Source organism: Phalangium opilio, unplaced genomic scaffold, assembly GCF_054372755.1.
Source record: "Phalangium opilio isolate 3A_F unplaced genomic scaffold, DU_Popi_V2 ptg000369l_1, whole genome shotgun sequence".
Lineage (NCBI taxonomy): Eukaryota > Metazoa > Arthropoda > Arachnida > Opiliones > Phalangiidae > Phalangium > Phalangium opilio.
Window position 1 is genome coordinate 637,401 of NW_028324232.1, and position 19,635 is coordinate 657,035.

At 32.6% G+C, this 19,635-nt stretch overlaps 1 protein-coding gene across 1 annotated transcript in view; it reads right to left on the bottom strand.

The window, feature by feature from the left end:
- The window catches only part of LOC149597178 (uncharacterized), a 62,794-nt gene that overhangs the window by 14,686 nt on the left and 28,473 nt on the right, over window positions 1–19,635 (bottom strand). The window lies entirely within an intron of this gene.

Consider the following 19,635-nt stretch of genomic DNA (forward strand, 5'->3'; position numbering starts at 1 on the left):
TATCTCAATTAGAACTCGAGTTAATTTACTTTGAATAAATAAACAAAGTAAAAAACTTTGTAGAAATTTCTTGAATTTTAAATCTTTCCGAGATAATTTTATATTAATTGTTCAGAGAGAAAAAAAACCGCGCGTGCTACGACGGTGCACGAGGAAGCGTTGTTTAAAAAATAAATTGAAGGGATAATAAAAGGCAATGAGTGATAGACTTTAAAGAGATTATCAGCCGTGATTGACTAGTTCAACAATTTCTCACGCTTTTAGAATAACGAGCTCAAAAATAAAACGCTAAGCCTAACGAGGAAGGAAAACTGCGGAACCTTTTATTTTGCGCCGGTAAATTAATGACTACCGAGGCTTAAAGGCGGATGATGGAATCGAACCCTAAATGGCCTCCGACGTGAACTTCATCTTCTATTTATGAATGAGGTTTTTTTTGGCCTTTTTAAAGAAAAAGCACGTGCAGTTTCCGTTTATATATTTATTTATTTATTTCGCATTTAGGCCTTGGTACTTTATTGGGGAAATTGGAAGCAGAGAGAATAAATTAATATCTCACGAGGAGTGGATCATATTAAGGTATTAACTAAACATTTTTGCATAGAGAATACACGAAGAGGAGTAGATATAATGTTGATGTTTAAAAACCATATCCGGTGTTTATACGCTTACAGCAAAAATTAATTTAATATCTTAAGTTCAGTTCAGAGGCATTCAATAATTTCTTAGTTTACTTACTAATCTCGATCTAGCTATTCCAATTAAGCCTCGTGGAACGTTACGCTTTTAAAAAATTCCTATTTAATTGAGCTGATAAGAGAATGAAAGAAAGACGAGTTGCGAATACCTAAGGAGGAAAATCTTTAAAAGTTCAGAACAAAATAAGAGGAAGGTTAGACGTCCGATGCTCACTCGGATTTTTTTTTTTTTAGAAAAAAAAAATGCTATTTTGTTGAATAAGGAAAAAATTTTAAGTCGATTTTTTTTCCAAAATTTTGTTAAAATAAAGTCAATGAATTTGACGGGTCGACCGCCGCCGGACCACCCGCGAGACAGCCAAATAATCACAATTACATCGTAACAATTTTTGGTCAAGAAATTTCAAAATTCCTCAAAGATTTAAGAAGTTTAACGAAATTATTTCGTGAACTTAAATTAAATTTTTAGTTGAACTTGCTTCTCGGGGTTACTTCAGTTAATTTTTATTAAAACCACATTTTAGAGAACTACCCTAGCTAGTCTCTAGCTTGCCTTAAGTCTAGTTAAACCGCGAGCCATATTGAAAAAAAAAAATATATATTTGTATTTATTTAAATTAAACACTACAATTGTTCGAGAAATTTAAGTTAATAAATGTGAAGGCGCGTAACGACTTAATTTAAATATTACTCCAGCCTTTCTCCGTATTAAACGGGTCATTGCGAATGCTTCTTTGCATAATTAGAGGTAGAAATAATTCTACTTTTTTATTTTTGTTCAAGTTCATGCTTGAACAATTTCTCGAATCGCTTTTACACGGGATGTCTGAAATTTTTAAATTATTTGAATGATCTTCTATTGTATGAATTTTAACAATAGTTTATACCAAGCACCAAGGCGTGTTCGAAAGGTATTTCCTCGTTACACTTAGTACCAATTCAAACTAAAAAACTAAATAAGGGGTCGGGGTAGTGGGGGGAAAGCAAATACCAAATAAAATCGTTCGCATTTGGCTTTTTGTTCGATAGTAATTGTATTATTTGACTTTGAAAAATATTTTTTTCTTTTTTATAGTGTGTAATTTTCAAATTTGAAATTGGATTATCTCGTGAAGCGTGGCATGAATTATTATCTTTCTACAAAGTTTGTATCCAGTTAAAACGCACGCAATCTGACACTAACAAAGAATTTGTATTTTCTTTGTATCTATACATTTCTTCCGTATGTGTCATGATTTACAAACCCTTTTTCTCTATAATAAAATCATCTGAAAGATTACTATGTTGAAAGCTCATTTAAAAGGAAATGTGTCTACGAAATGTATATTATTTTGAATTGATTTGCCTATTGACCAAAACAAAATTTTCTTTCATTTTAAAGATTAAATGCTATGTTTAAAGTAATAGGATTACATAAGACTAGTTTTGTGGGTTATGTTAGGTTACAGATTTGAATAGACGGCAAAACAAGCTTTAAAATGAACCCAATTTCGTTCAAATCGGACGATAAATAAGAAAGTTGGAAATTTTCAAACTTACACACTCAGATCACCTGTAACTTTGAAAATTTCAAACTTTCTTAATTATGGTCGGATTTGAGCGATGTTTGGGTTCATTTTAAAGCTAATTTCGAGCTGAATTCAAATACGGCCTCGCCTAATTCATAAACTTATCTCATAACTCATAAAACCAGAATAACACATGAACCCTGTTCGGTACATAACAATGCGTCATTCACGGGAAATATTCAGTATAAACGGGCATAACTCAAGAAGTCAATCGCTTCAGTATACGTTTATATAAAATATGTATTAGAACTTAAGGGTATAAATTTTATTATCATCAGGTAGGTATAGAGGCGTCACACCCACCACCACGCACCTGTAGACTGAACAAACTTCCTTCCCTGAACGGCAGATAAAAGGGGACGCCTCCTGCCTCTTGTTTGAGAAACTCACCGGGTGTCTGAATTAAGAAGTTCCACGTTCCCATATCTCCCTCCCTCCCTTTGATAGCAAAAACTTTGAATAACAAATTAAAAACGGTTTTGTTTTTCTGGAATTTTTCTATTAACAATTATTAGATGACAATGTTCCATCGTTTCCCGGCCGTCTTAGATACGATATTAAAATGAAAACATTCACTAGAGAAATAAATTAGGTACGCGCCAAGGGTGGCGTTACCAAAGGTGGTACGGTTAACGTCCTGCGCATCTTGTCAAAAAATTTAATCTACCTTTTATTTATACCTATTTCATTTTATTTACAACATGAGAGGGGGAGATAGTGGTGTTCATCAACTTGTTTTTAATATGATAAAAATTCAACTTTTGTTTTTCTGTTTCTTTTCTTTTAAATAACAAATTTTTAACAAGTTTGTTTCTGAAGATTAAATGTTTCTTTAATACATTTTGTAATTTATTTAATTAAAAATAAATGTTAAAAAATTCGAAGATATTTTAAAAAAAATAATAATTATCTGATTTTGAAAATTCAAATTTTCAAAATTGTAATGCCAATAACCCCTTAAAGTTCATTCATTATTTTATATTACATAAAAGAGCTAATCTTGCAAAAATTTAAACAAGTCCCTAATAAAAAATTACGTGCTGAAATCACCACCCCAATTAATAATTGAAAAAAAGTTATTAGAATTCAGTTTGCAAAATCATTAATAATAATTTTTAAGAACAATTCGCCTAAGTTAAATACGTGATCGCGAATTCAAATCGGAGTCAATACACATAGCAGGATATTGGCGACGCTTTCGATATCATCAGCTATAATTTTGAAACCACGTTACCTTACACCAGGGCGATAGGGTACTATCAAGGTGCCTCGGCTTAGGTAGATAGAGTCAGGTGACAACGTCATAATTAAAACCACGTTCAAACATGATTGAATCATCAAGTTACACGAGCAAATCGAGCTAGGGAATCTTCTTTACCGCTCGCGAACAATTGAGTGGTATTCTTACGGGCTACTTCCTCTCTTTATTTGTTAAAAGTTGGCCCATGAAACGCGTGCTCAAAATACGAAATAAGTTGATCGAGCCATAAGATATGTTCCTTCCATAAGTTTGTTTAATTAATATCTGGTTATGACAAACTGAATTTAAAGGCTTGTAATGAATTTGAAGTGAGTGAGTGAGTGAGTGAGGTCTTAGATTCGAGAGGAGGTAAAGCGAGGGAGGTAGGCCTGGTGAGTGGTGAGGTGGCGCTGCTGTCAAATTTAGGCTTAGTAATGCATAGACTAAATAAGAGTGCCTAGATGGAATAGGTCCTAGCTGCAAAATTAATTAATTAACCACCACCGAGTGTACTTAGGAGTTCAATTTAATTCACTTCCGTCGTTATCCTTGAATCGAACTAGTTATCTCGAGCTGCTGGAAGTCTCTCAGTAGCATTACGAACTTGTCATACTTATCATTTATAAACTTATGTTGAGCTTATTAACAACGACTCTCACGTTGCTAAGAGAGTACAATGTAAGTTCATTGGCAAATTCACGATTGTTATTACATTACATTGTAGCGATACGCGAGTCGCTATACTGGGATTAAGTTATTATATTATTTAATCATAATACTGAAATTAAAACAACAACACGTGGGGGTATTTTAAAATAAATTCGTTGATTAGAATCAAATAGAGAAATTGGGGAAAAAATTTGTTAAAATTAGTTCATTAGAAGGAAAATCCGGATTTGATATATTTTAATCTTAGTGATTTATTACACAAAGTAACGAGGTCCCCAAATCTCCGTCAAAACGAGTGGGATTTAATTAAGTGTCATTTGAATAATCAATTTCAATCCCAAACCGGGAAATGAATACAAACTAATCTCAATTAATATTTAAAATAAATAACATTTTAAATATCACGACACTTGGGTGGATTTAAATACGGCAATTGCACCTAAAACATTTTGGACTCATTCTGGAAACCTTTGACGCAATTACGAGTAACCACCACCTTAATTAACTTTCCCATGCCACCGGAAACGCGATTAAGTCTTAATAATCTTAATTTGACTACGCCTTAATGGACCTTAAGGTAAAAACGGACAAAATAATATTTATTTTAAATGGTGTTATATATTTTAATTAACAATCAGAGTACAAAATACGGTTTTTTCTTTAAAAAAAAATATTTTTAAGGGTGTATCCGTTAAGCCTAAATGGGTTATTTAAATTATTTCCTCGCTTAAGGGGTACCTAGGCTACGTTTCTTACATTTGTAAAATAATAATAAAATTAAATAAAAAGGATTTTGAAAGAAAAATTAAAAATAAATTCGAGCACGAGATTCAGAACAAATTTTATCGCACGTGAAAAAGTTACGCAAAAGTTTTTGAAAATAATTTTTAAAAGCACGTGAAAAAGTTAGGCAAAAGTCTTTGAAAATAATTTTTAAAAGCACGTGAAAAAGTTAAACAAAAGTCTTTGAAAATTATTTTTGAAACGCGTGAATTGAATATTTCAAATATTTTGCGCGTGAGTATGAAATAAATTCGTAATATTAAATAAAAAATAAATAAATTCGAACACGTGATTTTAAATAATTTTTAACGAAATTCAAATATTTTGTTCAGCGCGAGAATTAAAACAATGGGATTTCGAGTTTTGTTATCGCGAACGAGTGTCAAGTTTGAGAATTATTTATGTTGGAATCGTTTAAAATAATTGCTTCCCACACGTATCTTCAGCAACCTTAATAACTCGGCGCTCATAATATACATTATTTACCGTACCGGTTTACGGGGTGAAACTTTTCCTTTAAAATAACCCCATTTCCTTGATTTTCTCTTTATGAAACAAAAGAGTTCTGCGTTTATTTGACAAGTAGCTCGATTCTTCTAAGAGGTGTTTTTATTTTTTAAGGTCAGCCTGCGAATTATTTCTGGAATATAACGCTTCTAATGGTCATTCTTTAACCGGACTAGTCGTGCCCAATTCACATTCTTGTTTTTTCCGAGTATGTAAATACCCAAATACGTTTTATCGCTGATAAGCTTCATCCGGGTTGTTTTAAGATTGTTAAAAACTACACTACGATGAGTCTCTCCGTATTTAATAAACTTTCGAGTGAAGATTTGAATTTGCTTTATTCTAAGCTTCAATTTGGTATCAACAACTTTCAAATCGGATAATAAATAAAAAAGTTAAATTTCAAACTAGAATCAAATTTGAAAACAAAATATGTTAGTTATTATCAGATTTCGATAGTTACTGGTTATGGTATCATTTGACCTCTTAATTTACGCGTTCAGAATACTATTACCAATAAAACTATATAACTACCAATTTAAATAAATTAAATGAAGTTAAATTAAGTTTAAATTACTTCGAGGAAGTGTAACAGAATTCGCGAGTAATTTTCACACACACCAAATAATAGCTTTACTAAATCCTTTTCTTTTTTCAACAACGTTTCGTGTTATTTTTAGAATTAAGTTTAGCCGTGTTTATAACAATTGCCAAAAGTCTTTAGTCAGTTCTAGCAGCGGCAGAGGTTAGGCCCAAATAATTCCCAACAACAAAATGTCTCTAACCTTATTTTTCAAACAAGTTTCACACACATACAGAGAGAGAGTGTAATTTTAACCAAGTCCAATTATTTTCCTTCCCCCCCCCCACACCTTCCCCCCCTCTGGTACCAAATTCACAATTTGAATTTTATTTATCCATTCAAGAAGAAGAAATCTCACGACCCGAATTTGTTACTTCGGTTTCGGTAGTTTACTATTTTCATTGGCGTTACGTTTAATATTTTTAATATCTTCAGCAAGATATTTTGATTTATTTAGAAATTAATTATTTTTAATTTAAATTAAACTAAGTAAATTTAGAGAAAAAATAAATAAAAGGTCTCAGGTTATTTTTTTAAAAATTTGGGGTTCACAATAATAATAATAATGAAAAGCAACGTGCAATGTTGTATCAGTTAAAACGTTGCCGCGAGATCACGAACCCCTATAGAAATAAACGTGTTAAACTAAGACGAATTTACTACCGCGCATTATTTTAATTTCACGCGGAAACGATACCAAAGCCAAGCTAGGGATAGATATAAAAAATTTTACATAGTCTACAACGCCTGACTTAACTCGGTTTTCAAATTAAAAATACGGTTGTTACAATCACGCGCTGATCCTCACGAGCTAGTCCCACCCATTACGTCCGTATTCGACGCGTTAATAAAGGCAAAGGCCGGATTAGTGTATTAAAAATGGCCTTTGATTAAAGCTTCCATTTATTAACGAAGACGAGGTAGATTCTTTCACGGACCATTTCATCCGAGCACCGGAGTAAGATTCAACGCAGGTTCTAAATACCGTATTAAAACTGAGTTAAATTAAGGCGGTATTTAATCGTTTAAAAAAGGTCTATGAAGTACTGGGAGCGCGTGCTCGAGCACGAGGCGTTTCCCGCCATTTTAAAAATGACCGGGTAAATATTCGCGTTGAAATAATTAATGAAATGGAAGCAGTTTCGAATTAGAAGGTGTTCGTATTAACCCCGCCTTTACGTCTATTAACGAGGGTGCAGGGAATTAATCGCTTCTGGCGTTAATTAATGACATTTTAAAAAGCCGTCGACATGTTAAAAAAAAAAATTATAAAAATTTATAAAAAACGCTTCCTAATATGATCGATGAACTAAATATTTCTTTACAAAAATATATAATTATTATTAAAGAAATTTTAATTATTATTAAATCTAGACCCGGGTATCATTACTTAAACCTCAATTAAAGATTTTAAATAATATAATATCTTATAGTCACATTGTTACGAAGAAGGTCTATTTACTTTAATAACTATACGATGCTATTATTTTAGAAGTTCCTAATGATAATGATAATGGCAACGATCCAGTTATAACTGAGACGTTTCTCACATACACACTCTCGACCTAAATTGAAACTTAACGATGGAAGATTTCAGGACTAGACTAATACTAAAACTAATCTAAGAGAGGTTATAATTTCTGGAAGTTTCAAAGTTGCAATGAAAAAAATAAACAAAAATCCAAAAGATGGGGGGGTTTTAAATTCTTAGCTCGTATTCCGATTTGCACGCTGAAATTTAATTAAGCGGAAAATGAAGCCAAATGTTACTAAAAACCGTAACGCTCAACTGAACATAGCCCCCCCCCCGGCCGTCTGTTTACCCTAAAATAATCGTCTCCGTCAAATTATCCGCGCATGCGCGAATTTTTTTTGTTTTTATAAAAGCCAAAATTTGCATTTCTTTTTGTGGTTTCAGATTGAGACGAGAGAGACGTTTAAAACAAAATCAACCGCGTACAAATCGGACCATAAATAAGGAAGTTGGAAAATTTTAAAAATTCTTCGTGACGTCATTACGGAGGGGATACAAATTTGAAAAAAATTATTTTTTTCAAACTTTCTTATTTATAGTCCGATTTCGATGCGGTTTGGTTTAAATTGAAGCGCAATTTACCCTCTCTTTATTTATAGATTAAAATAAGACGTCATCAAATTAAAATTAAATGTTTTATTAATTAATTTAATAATTTTTTTAAAAATAAAAATAAAAATAAAAATATTTAAGTTAAGGTCATAAAACAGTACCTTAAAAATTGAATAGACATTTTTTTATTTTAAAATAAAACCCAAGAAGTCTTGAAGACAAAAGAAGTATAGAACTAGCTGTAAACCCATTATAAAGGCAAGCTATACGAGGTAGGTCCAAGGATTTGAGAGCCAAAAAAATAAAGCCCTCGACCAGAGTTAGAGAGAGAGAGAGAGAACGTACTCATATATATGGCTTCGATATCTTAAGAGGGACAAAACCTTCCAACGCATTTGGGTCAAGAAAAATTGTTCGGACTCTACCGTATTGTTTTCAGTCTGTATATATATAAATATACACACAAACTTTGTCAAAATATATTTTTCAAATAAAAAATAAAGTGTTTTTCTACGTGAATTTACAAAATTTAGGGCATAAAGTTGTTTAAAAAAGAAATTTCCAAGAACTTGAAAAATTATTATTTATTTTTTTTTTTTTTTTGATTTTTTTATTAATGAATAAATAAATAAATAAATATATAAATGGAAGAGGCAGGATTCTACCTTTTACAGCATTGAAGTGTATGGGAAATTAATATTAGGTGTCATTACCGTCCCAATAGTTCCACTTTTACAGTTCAATAAAGTTAAGGTAAATTTTCATTCATGATTTCGTAATATATAACCTAATTCGTCAATATTAGCGTATTTTTTAATTAAACACTGATTTTTAATTACGAAATTTTGCGATGACGTAATTAAGATTAATTTTACGTAAATTTTAATAACAATTTTAATTAACCTCAAAATGACGCGATAAATACTAAAATTAAATTTAAAATATTTCAGTAGGGGAGCCATTCTTATTTACTTACATTATCTAAAATATTCGGGCGCTTATCCCCAAGCTGGGGTCTACCCGGTACGCGCCTTGAAGTAGTGAACCGCCCCTTGGTTAACTTAAGGGAATAAGTTGCAAAATTCAAGCCTTACGTATAAAATATTCGGTGCTGGTCCCCAAGATGGGGTCTATTTAGTGTATTTAAGCGCTAGTGAACCACCCCTTGGTTAAGTAAAGGGAATAATCGTAAAAATCTAAGTAATAAAATAAATAGCGCGTTTAAAAGACAGTAACGCGTAGTGTAATGGCAGCTAATATTAAACGCCCATTGCCCTAAAGAGAGTTTAAGGCCGGTAAGATGCCATTTCTGCCCGCGTCAATTTCCCGACAAAAATATTTTTCTCTTAAGGGCAACGATCTAGTCAGAATGTTGTTCGGTCAGTCTACCATTCCCCCGTTCGCGTACACCCCTACAATGAAGACAAAACGGGGGTCTTAATAAATCTCCGGTATTTTAATACTAAGAAAGGGGTAACTTATAGCGTATTACCCGAGTTGGTTCGAACGTAAAGGGTAGCCAATTTAGACTACATTATAAAGTTGAAATACATTTATATGGAATGCGATTAAAAATATAAGGGTGTTTACAACGTGGGGTCCTTACGCCTTCATAACGAGTTAATAAGGGCCCATACTTGGATTTTGGGTGATTAGAGTCATAAAATTTCACCTATTTTCATAAATTTGAAAATTATAACGTGACCTATGCAAATTTAAAGGAAATTTCGTCGGTAAACTTGAAAGAAACAAATTTGTTTGGATGATCTAATTTCTCTAAATTATTTGCAAGTAATAAAAACATTAGCATTAAGATTAAACTTAATTAAATACATTAAATAAATTACAAAAAGGGCGGCGTTGAACTGAATTAAACTGAACTTAACTTACGGTTAGAAATTAAAAACAAAACGCGACAAATAAAATAATAATTATATCTTTGAAATATTCAATTATATAAAATAAATTTAATGAATAATTCCATATAACTCTTCAATCAATTATCTTTGTGATTAGTTCGCTAACTCGCGCCTTCTAATTATCTCTATCCTTTAATTAGACTTTATTAATTGTTTAAGGTTATAAAAAAGGAACACTTATAGCGACTTCCGGCGTTGCCGCTTTTGTTCGAGATTGTTCAAAGATTATTTTAATTAATTTTATATATAGTTAGCGCTAATTGTCGGTTTCTATGAGACCGAATCCAACAACTAAAGAGATTGATTTTCATTTATGATGAGATGGAAAAATATACACTATTTTCAATATCAATGATTCCCCATAAATAATTAATCATACCTCGTTGAAAAACAATTAAAAACTTATCAATTAATTTATTTCAATGAGAACAAAAATTATAATTTTTTTTCTCATCATTTGAATTTGATTGTACCTCCCTTATTTGTCACTTGAAATTAATGAAACTTGGAGCTATTACTCTATGGAATACGGGCGTTCACGTGGTACCATCAGTTTTAACCTTAGAGGTCAAATAAGGAAGTTATGGTCACTTAAAGTAAGGTCAAAATATATCGACTTTAATTCAAAAAAATGTTATATAATAAATTTGATTCTAACTCCCTTATTTGTCGTTTGAAAATAATTAAACTTGGAGCTATTACTCTATGGAATACGGGATTTCACGTGGTACCATCGGTTTTAACCTTAGAGGTCAAATAAGGAAGTTATGGTCACTTAAAGTTGGGTCAAAATATATCGAACTTCAAAAAAATGTTAAATAAAAAATAAAATCACGAAACACGGTGCTATTACTGGATGGAATGCGTGCTTTTTTAATGGTGCTATTACTTTCTAAGCTGAAGTTCAAATAGATTAATTAGGGGTACTTAAAATCCGTCTAAAGATATTTACGGAATTTTGTTGTACACAAAAATCCGGTTTACCTTTATGTATGTACGTTTTGTTTACACCCCAAAAATGAAGTGCCGGGCCGTGTTTGTGTATGTGTATGTCGTTTAAAAATGAGTTTACTGTTTGTTTAGAATTTTAGGGACAATTTCGAGGGCAGTAAATAACAACATTGTTTAGAAGCTATTTATAAAAATAACGCCTAATTATAATATTCATTAAAAAGCATTGCAACCGCATTCCAACAAACTAACCTTTAATGCGATTATTATAAAATTATTATTAAAAAAACATCGGGTTAGGCTCATTAAAAATAACAACTCATCATTAAATTAAATGAGATGGAATTTAATGTAAAAATCAAATGATGTTCATATCGAATTGAAACCAGACTATTTTTGGTTGGGTGGCCCGGGTGGTCCTTAGAAATTAAACCTAAATAAAAATGATATATACTAATTATTTCACACGTAAATTTTACCTATTAAAAAACAGTAATGAATTTAAAATTGCAGCTCTGTGGTAAAATTAAATTTAAAGTTTAAAGGGATTTTCCTTCGAAAAATCTTAATTTAACTTGTATTCAAATCTTATTTTTATTTATTTCAACGATGGGAAATTAGGACCAGGTTGTTTGGGGGGGGGGAGTGTGTACGAAGTTCGTATATCGGTATCGGTCAGATCAAAAGAAAATTTCTTAGCAAAGTCGTTTCGAAAAATAACATAACAAATTTAAATAAAACTTAATATCTAGATCACGACGAGTATAAGGCGAATACCATATTTATATTTTATCAACGAAGCCAAACAAATTGATTACGCAAAAAGCAACAACATCCCTTCTAAGACTGCAATTGATTATTTTAGTTGAATGATATGTTGATAAAGAATTACTACTAAATGATATACTGTACCTTTAATAACTAAATTATATAACAGACAGATATTAACTTTATGTTATCTTTTAATATTAGATAAAATAAAGTTGATGGAATTCAACCGGCATCACGATATGCAGTAGTTAGTTAGCTAGTTAGTTAGTTTATAGGGATTTATAAATTTCATTAAATAACCAGTTTTATACAATTTGGGATTACCTTAAGTATCCATTACAAGTTTCTAAGCGAATATTAAAAAAAAAAAAAATGTGCCTCAAACCATATCTGCAATTTCAAGTTCACTTAACCCTTTTTTGAAGCGTCACGTGACGCTGTCGGTTCTTCCTACGTTGAAACTGAATCAATTTAGATAGAGGATATGTTAGAAATACTTTTTAACATTTAAGTAACAATCCGCCTCAGCTTTAACCGATAAACGATCTGCTATCCATTCGCAACCGGCCTTGGAAGGTCAGATATAGCAAAAATTATTTTCACCCCTTTAGGCCTATGAAATTAAAGGGGATATGAAACGTCCACACCTGAATTTTAAGTAGTTTATAAATAGACTCGAATGCAAATTTTAGATTTTTGATTTTTATTAAATTATTAGAGAAAAAAATTCTGGGATTATTAAAATTATATTAGGTGACGTTTCACAACGCCTTTATGATGTCATTGGTTCCCCTTGGGACATTTTGGTTTTCGTAATAGTCTTATAGAATTTTATATTTTAAAAGTGTAATTTAGACTTCTCAGTCATTCACTCGTTTCAAGGGCAGTTTGCAAACTAGATAAAGCAACGGCGGATTAATACGAAAGTAGTTCGTACGAATATTTGTAACTTTGAGAGTTTATTTATACCTAATGGTAGATTTCATAAACATCAACGAATGTTTCATGAGTCAGAACTTAGGAATATATAACTCGGGGCGTACGGGAAGGTGGGCAAATGCCCAAAGGGTGGAATTTTGACGATGTCTAAATAATTGATATCTGAAAATGATATATAATTCCCAACCATTCATCACGTTATTATAGAATTAAATATATATAATTTATCAACATAATTTGATTCTTGTTTTAGAATTTGTTTCAAAATTTTCTCGGCGCCAAAAATATTCAAAATACAATTATTTGAAGAGAGAAAAATTTATTTCAAATTTGGGAAAAAAAATTATATTTCAAATTTGGGGAAAAAAAATTATATTTCAAATTTGGGAAAAAAAATTATATTTCAAATTTGGGAAAAAAAAATTATATTTCAAATTTGGGAAAAAAAATTATATTTCAAATTTGGGAAAAAAATTATATTTCAAATTTGGAAAAAAAATTATATTTCAAATTTGGAAAAAAAATATATTTCAAATTTTGGAAAAAAAATATATTTCAAATTTTGGAAAAAAAATATATTTCAAATTTTGGAAAAAAAAATATATTTCAAATTTTGAAAAAAAAATTATATTTCAAATTTTGAAAAAAAAATTATATTTCAAATTTTGAAAAAAAAATTATATTTCAAATTTTGAAAAAAAAAATTATATTTCAAATTTGAAAAAAAATTAATTTAAAATAGATATTAAGTGAATTACAATCTTCATGGATAAGTTAACGCGAGTGAAATACTAAATGCGGCGGTAGAGTGAAATGGCGCACTTGAAAATTTGCAGTACGTGACCTGTGAATTTGAGATATTTTTTATAACATTTCTGCCAAGGGCGCGCAGCGAGTATTTTTCGGAAAAAAACCGGGAAATCAAAGAAAGATATCCCTCGTAAATTAAGTTAAGAATTTTAAGCGTTTTCCCCTACTCTTAAACCAATCGCAAATTGCTTTTAAACTTAAAGCTAAACCCGCTTCAAAATGCATTTAAATTAAGCAAAACTTTGATTGAAATTCGAAGACGGTAAATTCCCCGTGTTAGTTGACACTAATATAACACCTGTAACCGGATAGGAAAAACTCAGTTAACTACTGACAAGTGACACAAGCCAAGAGCGAGAGCTTCGTGCAAAGGTCAAATATCTTGGGTGACCTTATGGGAAATGTCGCATTTTTTTTCTGTCCTTGACGATTTATAATTCGGGGGTCAATTTAACTTGGCCATATACATTTAACGGCGTTCCTTAACAAGTTAGGCTTGGTACTAATGTCAATTAAAATTGGCAAACAAATTTTCGGATAGAATCCGGATTGGTTCCTTTTTTTTAAGGATTTTGGAGAAGAAGAAAAAAATTCTATTTCACGATTTTTCTAAACTTAATTTTCCAGGTCTAAAATTTTAAAGGGGTTGAATTTCTTTATAATTATTTGACCTTAAAATTGGCGCCACTAAACCCCTAGCAATATAGTAAGGGAGACAGTATTATCCTTACGTAATCTAGTAGTTTCCAACTATTATCACGGCAACATTGCAGGGGGAAAACTACTAGATTACGGTATAATAATACTACACCACTGTCCTTAAATAACACTACCACCCTGGGCCCATTGGGAATAATAAGGCAAAACTGTACATATATTATTATAATGGTACACGATATTTGTTAGGGCGGAGCAGGTATAGTAATTTTTGTTCCACATTCCAGGGATCGTGGAGTATTTTAAATTGGGTCAAATTTTGGCGAAGACAGTCGGGTAAAGTGAGATTCTTTTTGACCCCACCCATAGATAAGTTACCCCTCCTTACCCCGAGGGCCAAAATCATAATCGTATCACAAACGCCACCAGTTTAATATAAATCCTATATAAGAGAATGCCAACCCTTCCCCGAAAAATGTTTTACCACACGATACAACAGGAACTAACTCTAAGATAGGCGAAACCAACCCACCAAAATAGCAAATCGAGTAATACGAGTTTCATTTTCTAATTTTGAATTTTTATTTTAAATGGAAAATTACGCCAGAAGTTCATAAACAGAAGTAATTGTTTTTCAGTCCTTTTTTTCCAATAAACACCCTGTATGTCTTTAAAGAGGTCACCGATCTTAACGTATGTCCAGCCAGTGAGTGAGTGAGTGTCCGCGTATAGAGTCTAGTCTGACCAGGCACTTGTTAAGTCTAAAGAAACGCCGTTCTGTCTGCGGCCTTCGCGAAATCGGCTGGAATCCAACCAAACTCAACCGCTACATCGAGAACTAGGGCCTAATGAGATCGCATCTTGGCTAGCTTGGCTACGGCCTATCAGACATGGGCGCTCTCCTCTCCTTTTGGAGCGAAATGAGCGTTTTGAGAGGAGAGAATCAGAAATTATACTATTGTGAGTGGAGGGTGAGTGGGAGTGGTAGGCTTCTAACAAAAAAAAAGGAGAGAAAATGAGTGCCACGATTTAATATCATGAAACATTGGAGTGAACCTCTTGGCCAATTCAAAATACAAATTTTAAAAGAGCGCGAGTTTTTACGGGCGGCGTAAAAGGGGTGTAAAAGGGGGTGAGTTTGAAAACCAAACGTTTAGCAATGGCTCGTGAGTGTGAGAGGTGAGTGGGACGAAAAATGTTTTGGGAGAGGGGGTTCTCTCCTTCTTTCAGGCTTTTGGAGAGGAGAGAAAATCAGAACCTATCCACTGTTTCTGGGTGGGGGTTAGGGAGACAAGGGAGGGAAATAAAGAAACATGCTTTGAAATAGTAACGGGGGTTTATTGTTAAGCCAAGGCGAAGGTTAGTGATTCATAGAGGTGGAGACAAGGCTCTCTAGCTTTGAACATGCTGTAAACACAAATGGTATTTGACAGGCTACAGTCACGTAGCCTAGTGAAATACGAATGCTTATTGGCTGAACCAAAACTTTGATAATGTTCGAGGAACGTTGCTATGCTGGTAGTGTGGGAAACGCTGGTACACAAGATTCAATAGAATAAACGAAGTGTGAGAGTTAAGCTGCAGAAAATTTTGACACTGACAGTTTCCGCTTCTCTCACCAGTGGTGTGCCTTGACGAGCTGTTTTTTATTGGGTGATACTTATTAAACTTAGTTTAAAATGCCAAAATTAGAAAATAAATCGAGAAACAAAGTTTGCTTTAGTGTAGGACCTTATCAAAACTAAGGTAGAACTCCAGCGGCTTCGTCTTCAGGCTTATCGTTCAAGAATCACTGCTTTCCGGAAGTTTCTGGACAAAATAGGTAGTCGGGCTTTACACTACAAGTCTTATTCTGATTCAACAACTAATGAAGCTCAAAAGCATATGTTGCAATAAGTGTTGCCACAATTATTGCAGTGACACGGAAGTTTTGCTGGGCCTAGGTTTTAATCGAATTTATCTTAATGGTAATTTATCTTAATTGAGAATGAGATGAGAGGAGGTTTAGTAACGAGTAGTGAGAGGAGTGGAAAACTTTTAATTTTATCTTAATTGAAATGAGAGGAGGTTCAATAAAACTACGAGAGAAAATGAGCAGTGAGAGGAGTGAAACATTTTAATTTTTATATTAATTGAGATGAGAGGAGGTTTATTAAAACTACGAGATAAAATGAGAAGTGAGAGGAGTGAAACATTTTAATTTTTATCTCAATTGAGATGAGAGGAGGTTTATTAAAACTACGAGATAAAATGAGCAGTGAGAGGAGTGAAAAGTTACAATGATGTTTTGTTTGGGAAAGGAGCGAGGTATACTGGAAAGGCCTACTATGGAAAATCAGTTGGAGTGAGCTACTCGTTCCCCGCTAAAAAATTTTGAGGAGTGGGAGTGGGAGAGGCAGAGGGTTCGCCCATGTCTGCGGCCTATAAGACGTCTGGTAGCTAAAGCCAACTGAATTCAAATAGCTCTTATTAACTAACCAATATAATAAAATCTACGTCTTTCCCGTTCAAATTTCGTTTGCAGTATATTTTTAGAAAGTTGTTAAAAATAATGAACGAGTAGAACGAGATGTTAATATTAAAATTAAACAGGGACGGACAGACATCTTCGTCTCACGCGTAAGACGATATAAATAAATTAAAAAAAACCCGAAATAATTATTAAATAAAAATAAACAAAAATATTGCAGTTAAGTCGAGCGTAAATCCTAAATATATTTACTGATTAATCTATACGATAAGATAATTTTAAATAATAATAATAATATAAATAATATTAATTAAAATAAATTAATAAATATTTTGACCTTTGTTAATTGAACTTAAACCAACAAATAATACAATATTTTTTTTTTTTAATTTCGAATGGGTACATTTCGATCTAATTTCCAGAGTATTATTTAATTTAAGGAGGTTAAATTCTATTTATAAATTAAGTGAACGGACCCCACCCTTGCTTGTGAGAAAGAAAGCCAGAATGAAATCAAGATCTCATATAAAAATGTTTCAAGTCGCTTCCGCGTTTAACATAATATATTTTTTTTAAATTCCCAAGACGAAGGCGAATTTTTTTGAAGTACTTAAATATTTTTTTTAAACTTCTCTCAGACATTGTGTTGTTAAAAATATTTTCTTTTACCAAACATTCCATGATATCTGACGGACGTAAACAATTTAGTCAAAACACAAACCCCCATTTTCCATTTCACCCTCTCTTTTTAGCTCGTAATGTTCACTACGACATACTCAAATATATTAGTTTCACCTTTTACAATTTTGGTAGGGTACTAAATTCGTCTGATGATAATGGCGCGAATTGTTGTTATATAGAGCGCGGATGTTTCTAAAAAAAATCAAAGAAGAAACGTACACGTCTGTGACGTCACATAATGGTCTTATAACATACACACACCGGCTTTCTTTGAGCCAGAATTCAAGACAGTGCGTTGTTACAAAAGGGGTTCCGCCTTAGCTTCGATGCAGCTATAGAGTAATGGCATTCCGTGTTAACTTCACATAGAAGGTTACATGGTCAAAGGCAGGAAGGTGCCATTACTCAATCCGTATAGTCACAAAGTCGTACAGTGTGTACTGTATAAGCGTAATGTTACGCGTTCAAATTCTTTCACAGACTTAAAGGTGAATGTCGTGAAACGCGTTATAAAAAGAACATCTTTGAATTTGGGTCTTAAGCTTACAATTTCTTTAAAATAATATTTCAATGAATTATATTTATATCGTTTGTAATAAATAAGGTCCGTAATAATTATAATTTAAATTAAATGAATTGATATATAATTTGAAACACCTTGAGGGAGAGTATTCGATTTCAACTACCAAATAAAAATAATAATTATTGTTTATTTACGAAGGTTGTTTAGTTTTGGGGGAAGGGAGGGGGTGAAGGTTTACATCTTCTAGGCCTAGAAATAATTTAAAACTCTTTCTTAACAAATCGCTAGACTTAAAAGTTGCTTTTAAATTATTTTTATTCAATATAGTAAACCGGAAATTTGCGTGTCTGTGGCCTAAATATTCAAAATACCTGCGGCGGGGGTGAAACTCGAAAGGTCGTGCGACAATTGACTATCTTAAATGTCAAAGAAAGTTGCGATGGTTTAGTTAAAGTTAATTTTGTCGGCCTCCGTTTCATGTTAATTATTGCAATTTCACGTACTTAGTACATGGTTTAACAGCAACGATTTCTATCATATCCTAACAGCAATAATTGCAAAAGAGGTCTAGGAAAATTGAAGCTAAAAGAATTACTAGAAAGAATACAACAAATTACTCTCCCATCAAACGTAATTTGAATAAAGCGACACAACAGGATGCGGCGTTAGTTAATATAGCAATAGAAAACAATAACTTCAATTACACTGGCTAATCATAGGTTAGGTAAATAAACTTTCAAGATTTCTTATAGAGGTCTGTGTATATTGATTTCACAGAACAATGCCGCGCTTCCAAACTTGTTCAATTTGAAACTTGCCCCCCCCCCTATATTTAGCCAAAAACAAATGCACGAAACAAGCTATAGCTTCTTAGTCATATTTTTGACAAAATGAAAACTTCTTATAAATATGATTGTACAGTCTAAGCTTTTGTTTGGAAGAGACGATTCTCTCATGAGAGTTTGGGGATGTGTTTTCCGCTCTATTGAAGCACGCGTGACACTCCTGATCACATTGATTGAACACGGTTTTATTGTCTTTTAAAAGTTTCCATGGCGTTATTAATTTCTGAACGTTTTTTCCTTGTTTGTTATAACTAAATTGTCCTCGTCATGCAGACTAGCTGACTGCCCCTTCAAAAGAGGATCGAGGCATGCAGAAGACGCATTTCCCCATGCAGCTTAATTCCCAGACGTTGTCTAACATTTTTAGGTATTATTATTAGATTTAAACAACCCGCTAAACCAAAAAAATATCATGTTTTGGTACAAAGAAAAATCAACAGAGCATCGCTATACGTGACATAATACTTAAGTGGTTGTTGGTATTCGCGTCAACAAGTGTACACGAACGAACGGCGTTGAGCCTGCGGTTTAGGTTATTTTCCACAATGGGATGGTATTATCCTACTACAATCTATGGGTTGATGTTTTTCCCGCTACAATATAGGGAATTTTCCTACTAAATTTAGTAGAGAAGTGTAACCGAAAGCGAAGTAATTCCCAACATCCCTTAACATTTGGAGCACGGTTACTAAACCTACCCTCATCATTACTCTATTAGAGGCTTAACTATTTGCCAAGGCGCATGCGCTTGTGGGTTTTTGTCCCAGCCACGTCAAGACAATCAAGGTTTGTGGGTTGATTGATTGCTTTGGATTTAGTAAATACCAAACAGTTTATAGAATTCATCCTAGCACGATGATGCGATGCCCATCTTAAGCTTGATGAGCAGCTCGCCTGGGAAGATTCATGTTACATAACTAAAGTATTAAGAGGAT